The following is a 14,711-nucleotide window of genomic DNA, read 5'->3' as shown; positions in this document are numbered from 1 at the left end:
GTATCGGATTTGGGATGTTTGGGATATTTTGAAAACTGCAGGGGGGTTTGGGCAAAATGTGACCCACCGCCGCTTTCAGTAATTGGTATATTTTCAGTATAAAAAGTCGGAATTTCAAACTGCGAATACGTGCAGAGAGCCAGAATTTGGCTCCAAAATATGGCTCAGGTATCGGATTTGGGATGTTTGGGATATTTTAAAAACTGCAGGGGGATTTGGGCAAAATGTGACCCACTGCCGCTTTCAGTAATTGGTATATTTTCAGTATAAAAAGTCGGAATTTCAAACTGCGAATACGTGCAGAGAGCCAGAATTTGGCTCCAAAATATGGCTCAGGTATCGGATTTGGGATGTTTGGGATATTTTAAAAACTGCAGGGGGGTTTGGGCAAAATGTGACCCACCGCCGCTTTCAGTAATTGGCATATTTTTGGTTTAAAAAGCCGGAATTTCAAACTGCGAATAGGTGCAGAGAGCCAGAATTTGGGTCCAAAATATGGCTCAGGTATCGAATTTGGGATGTTTGGGATATTTCTAAAACTGCAGGGGGGTTTGGGCAAAATGTGACCCACCGCCGCTTTCAGTAATTGGCATATTTTCGGTATAAAAAGTAGGAATTTCAAACTGCGAATAGGTGCAGAGAGCCAGAATTTGGGTCCAAAATATGGCTCAGGTATCGAATTTGGGATGTTTGGGATATTTTGAAAACTGCAGGGAGGTTTGGGCAAAATGTGACACACCGCCGCTTTCAGTAATTGGTATATTTTTGGTAAAAAAAAGTCGTAATTTCAAACTGCGAATAGGTGCAAAGAGCCAGAATTTGGGTCCAAAATATGGCTCAGGTATCGAATTTGGGATGTTTGGGATATTTCTAAAACTGCAGGGGGGTTTGGGCAAAATGTGACCCACCGCCGCTTACCGTAATTGGCTAATTTTTGGTATAAAAAGTCGGATTTTCAAACTGCGAATAGGTGCAGAGAGCCAGAATTTGGGTCCAAAATATGGTTCAGGTATCGAATTTGGGATGTTTGGGATACTTTAAAAACTGCAGGGGGGTTTGGGCAAAATGTGACACACCGCCGCTTTCAGTAATTGGTATATTTTTGGTAAAAAAAAAAGCCGTAATTTCAAACTGCGAATAGGTGCAAAGAGCCAGAATTTGGGTCCAAAATATGGCTCAGGTATCGAATTTGGGATGTTTGGGATATTTTGAAAACAGCAGGGGGGTTTGAGCAAAATGTGACCCACCGCCGCTTTCAGTAATTGGCATATTTTTGGTTTAAAAAGCCGGAATTTCAAACTGCGAATAGGTGCAGAGAGCCAGAATTTGGGTCCAAAATATGGCTCAGGTATCGAATTTGGGATGTTTGGGATATTTCTAAAACTGCAGGGGGGTTTGGGCAAAATGTGACCCACCGCCGCTTTCAGTAATTGGCATATTTTCGGTATAAAAAGTCGGAATTTCAAACTGCGAATAGGTGCAGAGAGCCAGAATTTGGGTCCAAAATATGGCTCAGGTATCGAATTTGGGATGTTTGGGATATTTTGAAAACTGCAGGGGGGGGGGGGTTTGGGCAAAATGTGACCCACCGGTGCTTTCAGTAATTGGCATATTTTCGGTATAAAAAGTCGGAATTTCAAACTGCGAATAGGTGCAGAGAGCCAGAATTTGGGTCCGAAATATGGCTCAGGTATCGAATTTGGGATGTTTGGGATTTTTTGAAAACTGCAGGGGGGTTTGGGCAAAATGTGACACACCGCCGCTTTCAGTAATTGGTATTTTCTGACCAGGGGGAAAAAGACACAGGCCGAATGGGCTTAAATTTTTTATTAGTAAATTAATTTCTGCAGAACATGTAAATAATATAAGTAGGAATTAACAAATGTAACATGTCCATGTCTGAGGACTAATTAACTTAAAATGTACCCCCGTAGTAGTAAGCATAGCCTAGACATGGCAAACACGTTCTGCAGAAACCTAATGGCAGATGAAATATAATTAGAACTAGGTATAACAGTCAGGACACAAAGGGGGAAATAAAGTGTATAGACACAACACTTAACGGAGCCCGACCAAGACATAATGTGAAATCCTAGAATTAACAGGCGGGCAGAAAATACCTAGTGACTGGGGAAAACTGATATGACAAATGGGAGAAGTTTTTCCCAGGGCGTGAGGCCGGCCGCCAAGGAATAAGAAGTGTTTCCCGACTCTTACTAGCACCTAGACTGGGCAAAGGATTAGCTGCGGACAGCGGGACACTTGGGGACCGGCGCTGCACCCCCACCGCAGGCCAGCTGGCCGGACCCCCCCCCCCCCCCCGAAGGGCGAGGCCCGCTGGTCGCAAGGAGGCCTCAGAATGGCAGAGCAACAACGTCCCGGACGTAGTCTGCTGGACCCGCCATTATCTCCGATGGCGAGCCCGTCAAGAGAGCCGAGTGGCCCTGACAATTCTAAATGTAAGAGGGCGTGGTCGGCTGAAGGCGAGCCTAGCTCTGAGGGCGGCGCAAATTAATCGCCCTGAAGAAGTGTTGCCTGTTCACTGGGGCACGGGCCGGGTAGAACTTGCCGGGGGGCGCTCGCTGGGCTAGGGCAGGGGTCTCCAAACTGTTCAATGTAAGCGCCACATTATATATTTCCCATATTTATGCGGGCCGGAGGAATAAAAAATGAAAAAAAAAACTAAAAACAAATCAGTGCCAGTAATTTAATTTCCTCAAATATTAAAGTATAAACATGGAAAAATTAAAACATATCTTCTTGGAAAAAATCAGGGTAAACTAAATAGATTCCTGCCTTTAGTTTTATGCAACCAAATTAGTGTGACGAATGATACTGTCGTTTTGACTTCAAAATTTCATTAAAATCAGGTTCCAGATTAGATGAGCCAATTGTAAGAATTGATTTCAAGTGATCATCAGACAAATTTGCTCAATAGTTAGATTTCACATACTTCATTTTGGAAAAAGTTTGTTCACACAAGTATGTTGAACCAAAAATGGACACAAAACTACAAGCAAACTTTATCAAATTTGGAAACTGATCTGGCTGCAGGCATTTATAAAACTCAATCAGATTTCCTTCTCTATACTTATCTTTCAGTCTGTCATCTGCCTGGAGATCAATAATTTCCATTTGAAATTGAGTTGGAAGATTTTCAGCATTGCAGTCAAATGGATTATGAAAGAGCCTGATTTCATTTGCTTTGGCATCAAGGTCAGCAAATCGCTTCTGAAACTGTTTTTTCAAATCTGAAATTATTTCATTTGCAAATGAAAAAGGAAATTCAACTTTACTTTCTGCATGAAATTTTTCACAACATGGAAAATGAGCAAAATTCTTAACCTTTACCTGGCCTTCAAGTAGCGCAAGTTTTGCTCTGAATGCCTTGACATGAACAAAGTAGTCACTGATCAAATTTGTTTTGCCTTGCAATTTCAGATTCAAGTTATTCATATGACCTGTCATATTCATATGACCTGTCATATCTGCAAAAAATGCCAATTTCCAAATCCATTCACATTCTGATAATAATTGCTGAGGGTTATTTTTCTCTGAGAAATAAATCAATTTCTAATCTGAGCTTAAAGAAATGCAGCAAAACCTTTCCACAACTAAGCCATCTAACTGCTGTATAATAAGGCAAGTTAACAAACTCCGCATCAATTTCTTTCAAGAAATCACGGAACTGGCGATGGTTGAGTGCATGAGATCTAATAAAATTAACCACAGAAACAACAGGTTTCATGACACAAGACATATCAACGTATTTTAGGCACAGTGCTTGTTGATGGATAAGGCAATGCAGAAAAATGGGTTTTGAGAATCCTCCAACCTCATAAGCTGTTGTAATTTGCCCAACCAAACCCTTCTTTGTCCCAGACATATTCTTTCCTCCATCAATTGTCACACACTGCACTTGTTTCCATTCCAGGTTATATTCTGTCATAGTTTTACTTACTTCATTGAAAACTGTCCCTCTCCAGTTGTTGTGGTGTGCATGCTGTGAACTGATGCTAATTCTTGGCTCACATTAAATTCACTATCAACACCATGAATGAATACTAAGAGCTGAGAAGTATCACACACATCAGTTGATTCATCCAACGCAAGAGAATGCCAACAAAATCTTTTTGTTTTTTCCTTTATTTGCCGAATTATGTCGCCTCCTAAATCTTCAATTCTACGAGCAACAGTATTTGACCCAAGACTTATCATTTTGAAGAGGTTTACTTTTTCTGGACATACCTCTCCTGCTGCTTCCACTATACACTCTTTTATGATACTACCATCAGTGAAAGGTTTTCCTTTTTTAGCCAACACATAGGCAACTTTGTAACTGGCTCTAGTTGAAGTTTCATTTTCAGATTTTTTCTTACTGAAAACAGCTTGTTGAGAATGCAGACTGTGCTGAAATGATTCAAACTTTTTAGTGCGTTCTGCTCCTGTTATGTGAGAATAACTTGAGCCATGTTTAGATTCATAGAGCCGACGAATATTGTATTCCTTCAGAACAGCAACACTGTCTCTACATATTATGCATAAAGCTTTATCATTTGCTATCACAAAAAAGTACTTTATCTTCCATTCGTCATTGAACCGACGGCACTCACTGTCCACTTTTCTTTTCTTTATCTTTTCCATATCTGAAAACATAAGGGTAAAATAAATGAAATAAATTCTACCGGAAAAAAACAGCTTGTATGTGGTGTTAAAAAGCATAGCATATTATTATAAAGTGGTAAATATTAAGGCAACAGCTTTCGTTGATAAACTTAATGGTTACCATTTTAACTATTTTAAACATGCAATATTTTTGGCTACAATAGTATTATTGCTATTTTGTATAACTAAGATAAAGGCATTGTCAAAGTACAGAGAAAAGAATATTGTACAGTGTTTGTGCTCCCTGAAACGGAAGCAGCGAAGCCCCACTCGCCCTCCATCCCCACAATATACAGTTATACACAACTGATTGGTTGTAATGCACAACACATACCTACCAGTATTAGTATCTGTGCGTCACACTATCGAGAGAGAGGAAAACTGACTCGGGTTGAGCGCCACCAGTCAGCAGCCCCAGCTTTGAATAATTCTGCGATGCCATTCGTACGATAATTATTTTTTCAAGGCCACCACACAGGGATTTGTTTGGAGGGCCGGATGAAATTATGTGGCTGGCCGGATGTGGCCCGCGGGCCGTAGTTTGGAGACCCCTGGGCTAGGGGCTAGGGTATGCGTGCGTCCTGCACTGTGCTTGTAGGATCCGAAGAGTGTTGATTCCAGACCATGTAAGCGATACCTGGTCCAGTCGGAGCCTGCGTCGATTTTTTGTCGCGTAGATCACCTCTCCCTGGCTGAAAGATATAAGGCAGTAAGGGTGGGCAGAAGCGGCATGCAGTGTTATCGTGACAGGCAAGAGCACAGACGAGAGGTAAACCTAGCTGAATCAATACGGAGACGAAAAACGGGGGGAGGGAGCCCGGCGGCAGGAATTAAGAGATTCCTTAATTAACAATCCTGGATGAATAAGAGTTTTCCGAATAACTATACTGTAGCAATGAAGGGGGCTAACAATTCTAAGAATCTTCCAGCAAACGGAAGGGGGATAGTACCTTTGCTAAGAGCAAAGGTGGGAGAAAGCCAGTAGGAGAACAGCAAGGAAGCACAAAGCAACTATAAACAGGGATAATACGAAACACTATAAACCTTGATAATATAAATACATATACCAAGAACGGGTATATACAACAAAGCAATATATACATAAACAATAAAATGGAATAAGAACCAATTCTTAAAGCCAAATCTATAACATGCTTGTGTCCTAAGCGGATGTAAAATGTGAGTGGGGAACATTACCCTTGGTCTCCATCCCATCTCTGCCTCCAGACGGGTGATAGGGCTGGATAGAAGCCAAGGAGTCTGCCTTAAGTGGCCGCTGAGTGTAGTCTTGTGTTGTCAATGAGCGTCTGCAAGCCGCAGCTAGTAGGCCGTGAACTTCGGCAACATCTTTTAGAACAGGAGCAAAGTGAAATCGACGGCAGGGAACTGGCATCCAGTAACTGTAATAAGGATAATATTAAGAATACAATGTCGTAAATAATCGTACAATGTAAGAATACAATGTAATATCGTAAATAACCGATGACGGCAAGTGCCGCAGAATGGAAGAAATTAAGAAAGCAACGCCAAACCATAATAACAATTTATATTCTTAATAAAATAATACTGGAATGACAGTAACGATACGGAATAATATTAATACTACCATATAGCCCAGCAAATAAGGGAAGATAACAGTATTAACATAGGCCCTGGGCGGCTGCATCCCGGCGCCGCTGCGTGCGTTGTAACGGTGATAAGAGGAATATCCGGCTCGCGTTCTCTTCCTCGCCGCAGTAGGGTGAGGAGGGGGGGGGGGGGGTTCCGGCTTGTCGTGGCTGCGAAAAAAGGGAACAGAAGAAGCCGACGTTGTGCGCCAAGCGGGCAGAGCACAGGGGAAGGAATAGCAGTTGGAGGTAAGGGCCCCTAACCTAATGATAGATGAGGTTAAATTAAATAGAATACTATTAAGTAGCAAGAAACAACAATGGCGAAGGAACAAGAAGAGTAAATTAGCCCAGAAGGCCGGATGGCCAACAACATGCTGGCTGACTGCTGACCAACAACATGCTGGCCGACATCATGCTAACTGACTGGCTTATGCTTGCCGTATGGAAGGCCGAATGGCCAGTTTTTGCATGACACCGTGCGCGAGGCCATGCTAAACTTCTCTGTAGCATTCCAAATGTATCTTAATGTACTGCCGAAACGATGAAGAATGGGTGGTCAAATATAATGCGCAATATTTAGAATATATAATGAGGGAAACGAGTGTAATAGGACGAAATAACCGGAGGAAAAAATGGGGGGGGGGGGGACCCAACACGAATGCACTGCAACTAGCGTACCCTAGCTGAAATTAACTGAATGGCGCAGAGGCAAAGCAATAGAATAATACAAATCCTAATTGAAAGTCCCTTAATATAACAAATTGAACGTGAAACTTAAGCAAAGTGTAAATTGCGGGAAAAATTTTCCGTATTATATACGAATCATAAATGCGAGTCCAACAATAACAAATTTTTAGGCATGAGGCGAAAGCAATGCTATAAATTGCGGAAGTAATACAACTCATAGCTGAAAGTCTAGCAATCATAAGATATATTTTAAAATTGTTCACAAATAATATAAATTATAAATCACCAAAACGGCGGACCGCACGACGCCAAGGCGTCAAAGCTTAAGGTAGAGATAACCGGGACAGCGAGTAGCAACTCGCTCAGCCTAACTGGCCTTACCTAACAACTTAAAGTCGAGCGAACAAGCATAAAATTCCACCGGGAAGTAAAACCTGCAGCTGGTGTTGGGAGGGCATCAATTGAATTAAACTGAGATAGGGTAAATGTAAACATTTAGTCCGTAAATGATAAACCACATAACGTAACCAGGAGAAACAGCAAATATGCCGCAAGGGCTACCCGTAATAACAGTAATAATTTACAGAGGAAACTAAACATAATGCAGGGCCAGAAACTTAAAGCAGGAGACAAGGGCCCGTAACACCGTGACTAGCACATCCTAACTGACTTTACTTAATAACTTAAGGCAAAGCAAAAGTTAAACAAACATACTGTAAACACAGTAAAAGACGCATGCAACAAGACAAAGCATCCTGAGCGGGAATAAAGTGAGTAGGCTAGTGGAAAAAGCGAAGCCAGGGAAACTGAAGCAAGAGGCCCGTGACACGGCAACTAGCACAACCTAGCTGGCTTAGTTAATAACTCAAATACAATAAGCACGGGTTTTATAAGTTAAAGAATTATGCACGTGGGTAGTACCTGGACCTTAAACCCACATTAACGTAGCGTGTATAACACAAACACCAATAGTCAAAATTGTGCAAATAATGGATTAACTTAACGACCATTGCCGAATGTTGAACTGCAAAATCCTGCCATCAGCGGCTGGAACATCGGGGCCTGGCACCTGCAGCTGGACATCGACAGCTGGAGCATCAACATCTGATAAAGGGAGGAAAATAGCGGCAACTGGCCACCAGGGAAGACCTTAGTGGTAAGTAGAGGGCCAGCTGCAAGACAATTTAGGCTAAAGACTGGAATATAACTGTCCTAGAAAATAACGGGAACAATTCATGAAGCTTGGAAAGCGAGAAGTACAAAACTGAAAAGAGTGATAAATTGATGGACGCAACGTCGGGTGGAACGCTTCAGCTGGAGGTTCATGACTGAAGTATCGGCTGCCGGGAAGCCTAAGATGGAACTGGGGCGTTAGCAGCTGTAACATCGTCTGCTGAAACTAGCTGAGTCTGTGAGGGCGCCCGCTGCAACAGCTACGGCCGAGCCACCAGCTGGCCCATCCTCTGCAGGAACAACACCGGCTGGGACGACGTCGTTGGAAAAGCCTAGCAATGTAATAAATTATATTATATGAATAATCGTAAATGGTGTAAATAATAAAATTATAAACCAATTATAACTATAATTAATTATAAATAATTATAAATTGCAAAACAAAGTATGCTCAAAATAAAGCTGGACTCTAACTCGTTAGAGAAACGGGATTAACACTTTGAGGCGAGGTAAATACAAACAAATACAATAACGAAAAGGAGTGAAAAAAGACACGTCAGCTGGAACTTCGCGACCAGCGGCCTAGGAGGCCGCTGTGACATCCGGGCTACGCCGGGCAGACAACACGTCTGGAGAAACCAGCGGCCTGGGAGGCCGCCTATTTATATGACCAAATAAATATAAAACTGAAAACATCGTCGGCTTAACTCGTCACAGGGAGGACGTCGGCTGGGAAGCCGTAGTACCTTCCGACTAAATTGAGGAATAAACTGAAAGTCTTTAATACACGTCGTGACTGAAAGACACCATATAGTATAACCTAACTAGCTCATCCTAGCTGACTTAACTTAAACTCAATGAAAAAAGCGGCAGTTACACAAACATAATTGCGGCACAAAAGTTAAATAAAACGTGGAGCAAACGCAATGCATAAATTGCAGTAACAAATTGCTGAGGGTAATTGACTCATAAATCAAATGCAGGAATAATCTAAAGCCAGAGGCTTGCTCAATGCTAAATTGAGGAATAACTTTAGTCTTAATACACGTCATGACTGGAAGACTAAGGATATAACAAGTTATTTAAGTAAGCGTTTAGTTAATGATGGAGGAACGTAAATCACCAAAACAGGAGCGGGCTCCCGTTCACTAAATTGACATGGAAACGAATACCTAATTACCTCTAAAACTAAAGGATCTAAATTCAGAGGCTTGCGCAATGCTAAATTGAGGAATAACTTGAGGAATAAATGAGGCAAGTCTTAATACGCATCATGACTGAAAGACTAAGAATATAGCAAGTATTTAAGTAAGGGTATAGTTAATGATGGAGGAACATAAATCACCAATACAGGAGCGGGCTCCCGTTCACTAAATTGACATGAAAATACGAATTCTTTTATGAAAATAGATTTTTTTTTTTTTTTTTAAGGCAAGAGGTGTAAGCAATGCTATAAATTTCCTAAATTTGCCGCGTAATGAAACTAATCAAGCTGAAAGTCTAAATAAAGAAATGTAATAAAAGTGAACAGAATTAAATAATAAATGACCGCAATAATTAGAATTAAACCCATCACGCGTTGTAACATCTCTTGTATGTATGTACCTTACCTAAATAAACATTTGATTTGATTTGAAGTCGCTCAAGCGGCAGACCGCACGGCCAGGCATTAGGCAACTTGGGATGGGAACGGGGCCGCATAACCGGGCACTCCAGGCAGACCAACATCTGGTACACGCGACCAAGGAAAAACACGGGAGGACTGTGCTACAGCATTCGAACGAAACGTGGTGGAATTGACGTACCGGGCTACACCGGCCAGACGAAAACGTCTGGGTACGAACGTGCCGGCTATACTAGCCGGACGAAACGTCTGGGAACAAATGTACCGGGCTACACCGGCCAGACGAAAACGTCTGGGTACGAACGTGCCGGCTATACCAGCCGGACGAAACGTCTGGGAACAAATGTACCGGGCTACACCGGCCAGACGAAAACGTCTGGAACGAACGTGCCGGCTATACCAGCCGGACGAAACGTCTGGGAACAAATGTACCGGGCTACACCGGCCAGACGAAAACGTCTGGGTACGAACGTGCCGGCTATACCAGCCGGACGAAACGTCTGGGAACAAATGTACCGGGCTACACCGGCCAGACGAAAACGTCTGGGTACGAACGTGCCGGCTATACCAGCCGGACGAAACGTCTGGGAACAAATGTACCGGGCTACGCCGGACGGACGACAACGTCTGGGACAAACGTGCGGGCTAAACCTGCCAGGCGAGAACATCTGGGGACGAACGTGCGGGCTAAACCGGCCCGACGAGACGTCTGGAGACAAACATACCTGCAGGTATGTTACCATACCTACCATACAAACATACCTGCATACCTGATGAACGCAAAACACGCCTGAGCGCGCCCTGGCACACCTAGACACCCCCAAACAGAACAGGGGACCATAGAACAGAACGGACCATAGCACGGTGGATAGCCTGGACCAAAACAGCAGGGGACGGAGAGGCACTCGGCTAAGCCCAACCTGACGTCGAGGTAGCCCCTAGGCAAAGAAGCCTCAGGGCCTGCCGACCGGGACACCGCCGCCAGGCGTGGGCGTCTCCAGCCCGTGGGCGTGAGGCAGGCCCCCCACAAGCGGGCACGCCCAGGTACGACATCAGTTTCGAGTACTGCGGCGGTCGGGTGAAAGTGAGGGAGAGCCCCGATTGATGAAGATTAAGCCACCCTAGAGGTGGCACGGGCATGAATAGCCCGTAAGTGGTGGCCCTTTTGAGCCATTACCAATATCAAAAGATGATACTGGAGATCTGTGGAGGTGCGACTGCACCCTGCGTGACGGGAGATGTCTCCCGTGGGGAGAGCCCCTCTCTGCCTCGGAATTTATGTGGCCCCAGACTTCCCGCGCATCTGCGCGGGGCGCACTGCGCAACTGTTTCTTTGTCCCCCTCTTCAGAAACATCTCCGCTTTGTATTTCAAAGCAGAGGCCATATTTTTGGTAAAATAAAAAAGTAATTTCAAACTGCGAATAGGTGCAAAAAGCCAGAATTTGGGTCCAAAATATGGCTCAGGTATCGAATTTGTGATGTTTGGGATATTTTGAAAACTGCAGGGAGGTTTGGGCAAAATGTGACCCACCGCTGCTTTCAGTAATTGGCATATTTTTGGTATAAAAGTCGTAATTTCAAACTGCGAATAGGTGCAGAGAGCCAGAATTTGGGTCCAAAATATGGCTCAGGTATCGGATTTGGGATGTTTGGGATATTTTGAAAACTGCAGGGGGTTTGGGCAAAATGTGACACACCGCCGCTTTCAGTAATTGGTATATTTTCAGTATAAAAAGTCGGAATTTCAAACTGCGAATAGGTGCAAAGAGCCAGAATTTGGGGCCAAAATATGGCTCAGGTATCGAATTTGTGATGTTTGGGATATTTTGAAAACTGCAGGGGGGTTTGGGCAAAATGTGACACACCGCCGCTTTCAGTAATTGGTATATTTTCAGTATAAAAAGTCGGAATTTCAAACTGCGAATAGGTGCAAAGAGCCAGAATTTGGGGCCAAAATATGGCTCAGGTATCGAATTTGTGATGTTTGGGATATTTTGAAAACTGCAGGGGGTTTTGGGCAAAATGTGACACACCGCCGCTTTCAGTAATTGGTATATTTTTGGTATATAAGTCGTAATTTCAACCTGCGAATAGGTGCAGAGAGCCAGAATTTGGGTCCAAAATATGGCTCGGGTATCGAATTTGGGATGTTTGGGATATTTTGAAAACTGCAGGGGGTTTTGGGCAAAATGTGACACACCGCCGCTTTCAGTAATTGGTATATTTTTGGTAAAAAAAAAGTCGTAATTTCAAACTGCGAATAGGTGCAAAGAGCCAGAATTTGGGTCCAAAATATGGTTCAGGTATCGAATTTGGGATGTTTGGGATATTTTGAAAACAGCAGGGGGGTTTGGGCAAAATGTGACCCACCGCCGCTTTCAGTAATTGGCATATTTTTGGTATAAAAAGCCGGAATTTCAAACTGCGAATAGGTGCAGAGAGCCAGAATTTGGGTCCAAAATATGGCTCAGGTATCGAATTTGGGATGTTTGGGATATTTTGAAAACATGCAGGGGGGTTTGGGCAAAATGTGACCCACCGCCGCTTTCAGTAATTGGCATATTTTTGGTATAAAAAGTCGGAATTTCAAACTGCGAATAGGTGCAGAGAGCCAGAATTTGGGTCCAAAATATGGCTCAGGTATCGAATTTGGGATGTTTGGGATATTTTGAAAACTGCAGGGGGGTTTGGGCAAAATGTGACCCACCGGTGCTTTCAGTAATTGGCATATTTTTGGTAAAAAAAGTCGGAATTTCAAACTGCTAATAGGTGCAGAGAGCCACTATTTGGGTCCAAAATATGGCTCAGGTATCGAATTTGGGATGTTTGGGATATTTCTAAAACTGCAGGGGGGTTTGGGCAAAATGTGACCCACCGCCGCTTTCAGTAATTGGTATATTTTCAGTATAAAAAGTCGGAATTTCAAACTGCGAATAGGTGCAGAGAGCCAGAATTTGGGTCCAAAATATGGCTCAGGTATCGAATTTGGGATGTTTGGGATATTTTGAAAACAGCAGGGGGGTTTGGGCAAAATGTGACCCACCGCCGCTTTCAGTAATTGGCATATTTTTGGTATAAAAAGTCGGAATTTCAAACTGCGAATAGGTGCAGAGAGCCAGAATTTGGGTCCAAAATATGGCTCAGGTATCGAATTTGGGATGTTTGGGATATTTTGAAAACTGCAGGGAGGGGTATTGGGCAAAATGTGACCCACCGGTGCTTTCAGTAATTGGCATATTTTCGGTATAAAAAGTCGGAATTTCAAACTGCGAATAGGTGCAGAGAGCCAGAATTTGGGTCCAAAATATGGCTCAGGTATCGAATTTGGGATGTTTGGGATATTTCTAAAACTGCAGGGGGGTTTGGGCTAAATGTGACCCATCGCCGCTTTCAGTAATTGGCATATTTTCGGTATAAAAAGTCGGAATTTCAAACTGCGAATACGTGCAGAGAGCCAGAATTTGGGTCCAAAATATGGCTTAGGTATCGAAATTGGGATGTTAATTCTTTAAATTAGATTTAACAGATTTTTATAAATACCTCAGCACATTAGAAAGTTAGTGTGTGCCAGATACTGTAATAACAATGAACATAAGATTACATTACACGAGATTACATTAAGTCTACATTACACGATGGATTGTTAATATTTATTCAGTTAGCTTCAGGTACTTAATATGGGGCTCTTAGATCAAAATGCACTGCTTAATGCCATTTGTGAAGCCACAGCTTGAAAAATAGTGTTTAGAAAAGTGCTTTAAGGAAGTTAGCAGTCAGGCTAACAGCAGATTTGAGGTCATGTTCTTGTAACCATTCGTGTATCATTCTGTAAACTTAGTATATCAACAGCAGAAGAAAAATAGAAGTACTAATGTTTTAATTTGTAGTATTAACATTGCTTATGACAAATAAAACCTCTTAATATAAATAAGGAAACTCTGTATTGAGACGGTATCAATTTTCTCATTGGCTTACATAATTGTCATAATTCTTTACCAACTTCAGGTCTAGAGAGCTGTAGCGGGAGTGCGAAGATTCTGGGAGGGTTCTGGGAAGTTGCCCAGATCCTGGAGTCTTGGGACCCCACTAGTCCTCACTCCAGCCACTCACCCTTCAGGACTACCAGAACAAGCTCAGCAAAGGATACTACACCAATCACAACCATTGTGTGTGATATCCACAAGGTTAATGGTTTGAATGGCGATGTGACCACATCTAATACGTACCCAGATCCCCTACCCCCGCCAATCATAGACGAACTTGCAACTACAGTACTAGCTGAAACCATGTCAACAGCCATACCGATGCCCGTACCAGAACTACCATGTGCCTTTAATACCAAATAAGTGACTTTGTTTATGATAAAGACTAACCAGTTGTCTATTTGAGTGTATATATATATTAAATTATATAATATAATGGCATTATATGTCAACAGCAACTGTTTTTGGAATAATCATAATTAGTCTCTCTCCCCCCCCCCCTCCCTCCCTGTCTCTCCCTTCTATCTCTTTCCCCCCCTTTCTCTCCCTTCTATCTCTTTCCCCCTCTCTCTCACTCTCTCTCTCTCTCTCTCTCTGGGATCATGTCATGTTACATTAAATATGCTTTAAGATACCATCTAGAAAAAAATGAGGTCATTAAAACAGTTGATAAACTTGATTTCAAGGGAGGACACTATGGGAAACTTCAATTTTTTTTTTGAGTGTAATTGGACAGACTTGCTGCTAGGTAGCAAAGTAAGTGAGATATATGCCAAATTTTGCAAAATATACGATGAAAGCACACAAACATTCATACCTAAACAGAGATGCGGTACCAGAAAACAGGATTTGTTGAACAGAAATCAAGAGGGGGCCAGAGACCAAAAGACACAAAAATGGAATCAATACTGTATAGGCAGAGGCCAAACCTCTCAAACATACCAGCGATACAAAGATGCGAGAAACAA

At 42.7% G+C, this 14,711-nt stretch overlaps 1 protein-coding gene and 1 long non-coding RNA gene across 2 annotated transcripts in view; one reads left to right on the top strand and one right to left on the bottom strand.

The window, feature by feature from the left end:
* Positions 1–14,201, top strand: part of LOC123747077 (uncharacterized) — a 155,008-nt gene extending 140,807 nt beyond the window's left edge. Inside the window, exon 7 of the transcript XR_011225605.1 lies at positions 13,766–14,201. The gene's annotated coding sequence lies outside the window, so the exon portion shown is untranslated. The remainder of the gene's footprint in view (positions 1–13,765) is intronic.
* On the bottom strand, positions 1,813–9,392 carry LOC138358908 (uncharacterized). The gene is made up of 2 exons (XR_011225604.1): positions 5,004–9,392; positions 1,813–4,646 (listed from the first exon to the last, which is right to left on the bottom strand). It is a non-coding gene; the product is annotated as an uncharacterized lncRNA (long non-coding RNA).
* Positions 14,202–14,711: the final 510 nt, after the last annotated feature.

Source organism: Procambarus clarkii, chromosome 87 (genome assembly GCF_040958095.1).
Source record: "Procambarus clarkii isolate CNS0578487 chromosome 87, FALCON_Pclarkii_2.0, whole genome shotgun sequence".
NCBI classification, from domain to species: domain Eukaryota; kingdom Metazoa; phylum Arthropoda; class Malacostraca; order Decapoda; family Cambaridae; genus Procambarus; species Procambarus clarkii.
The sequence above is the reverse complement of the archived record's forward strand: the minus strand, read 5'-3'. Positions and strand labels throughout refer to the sequence as shown.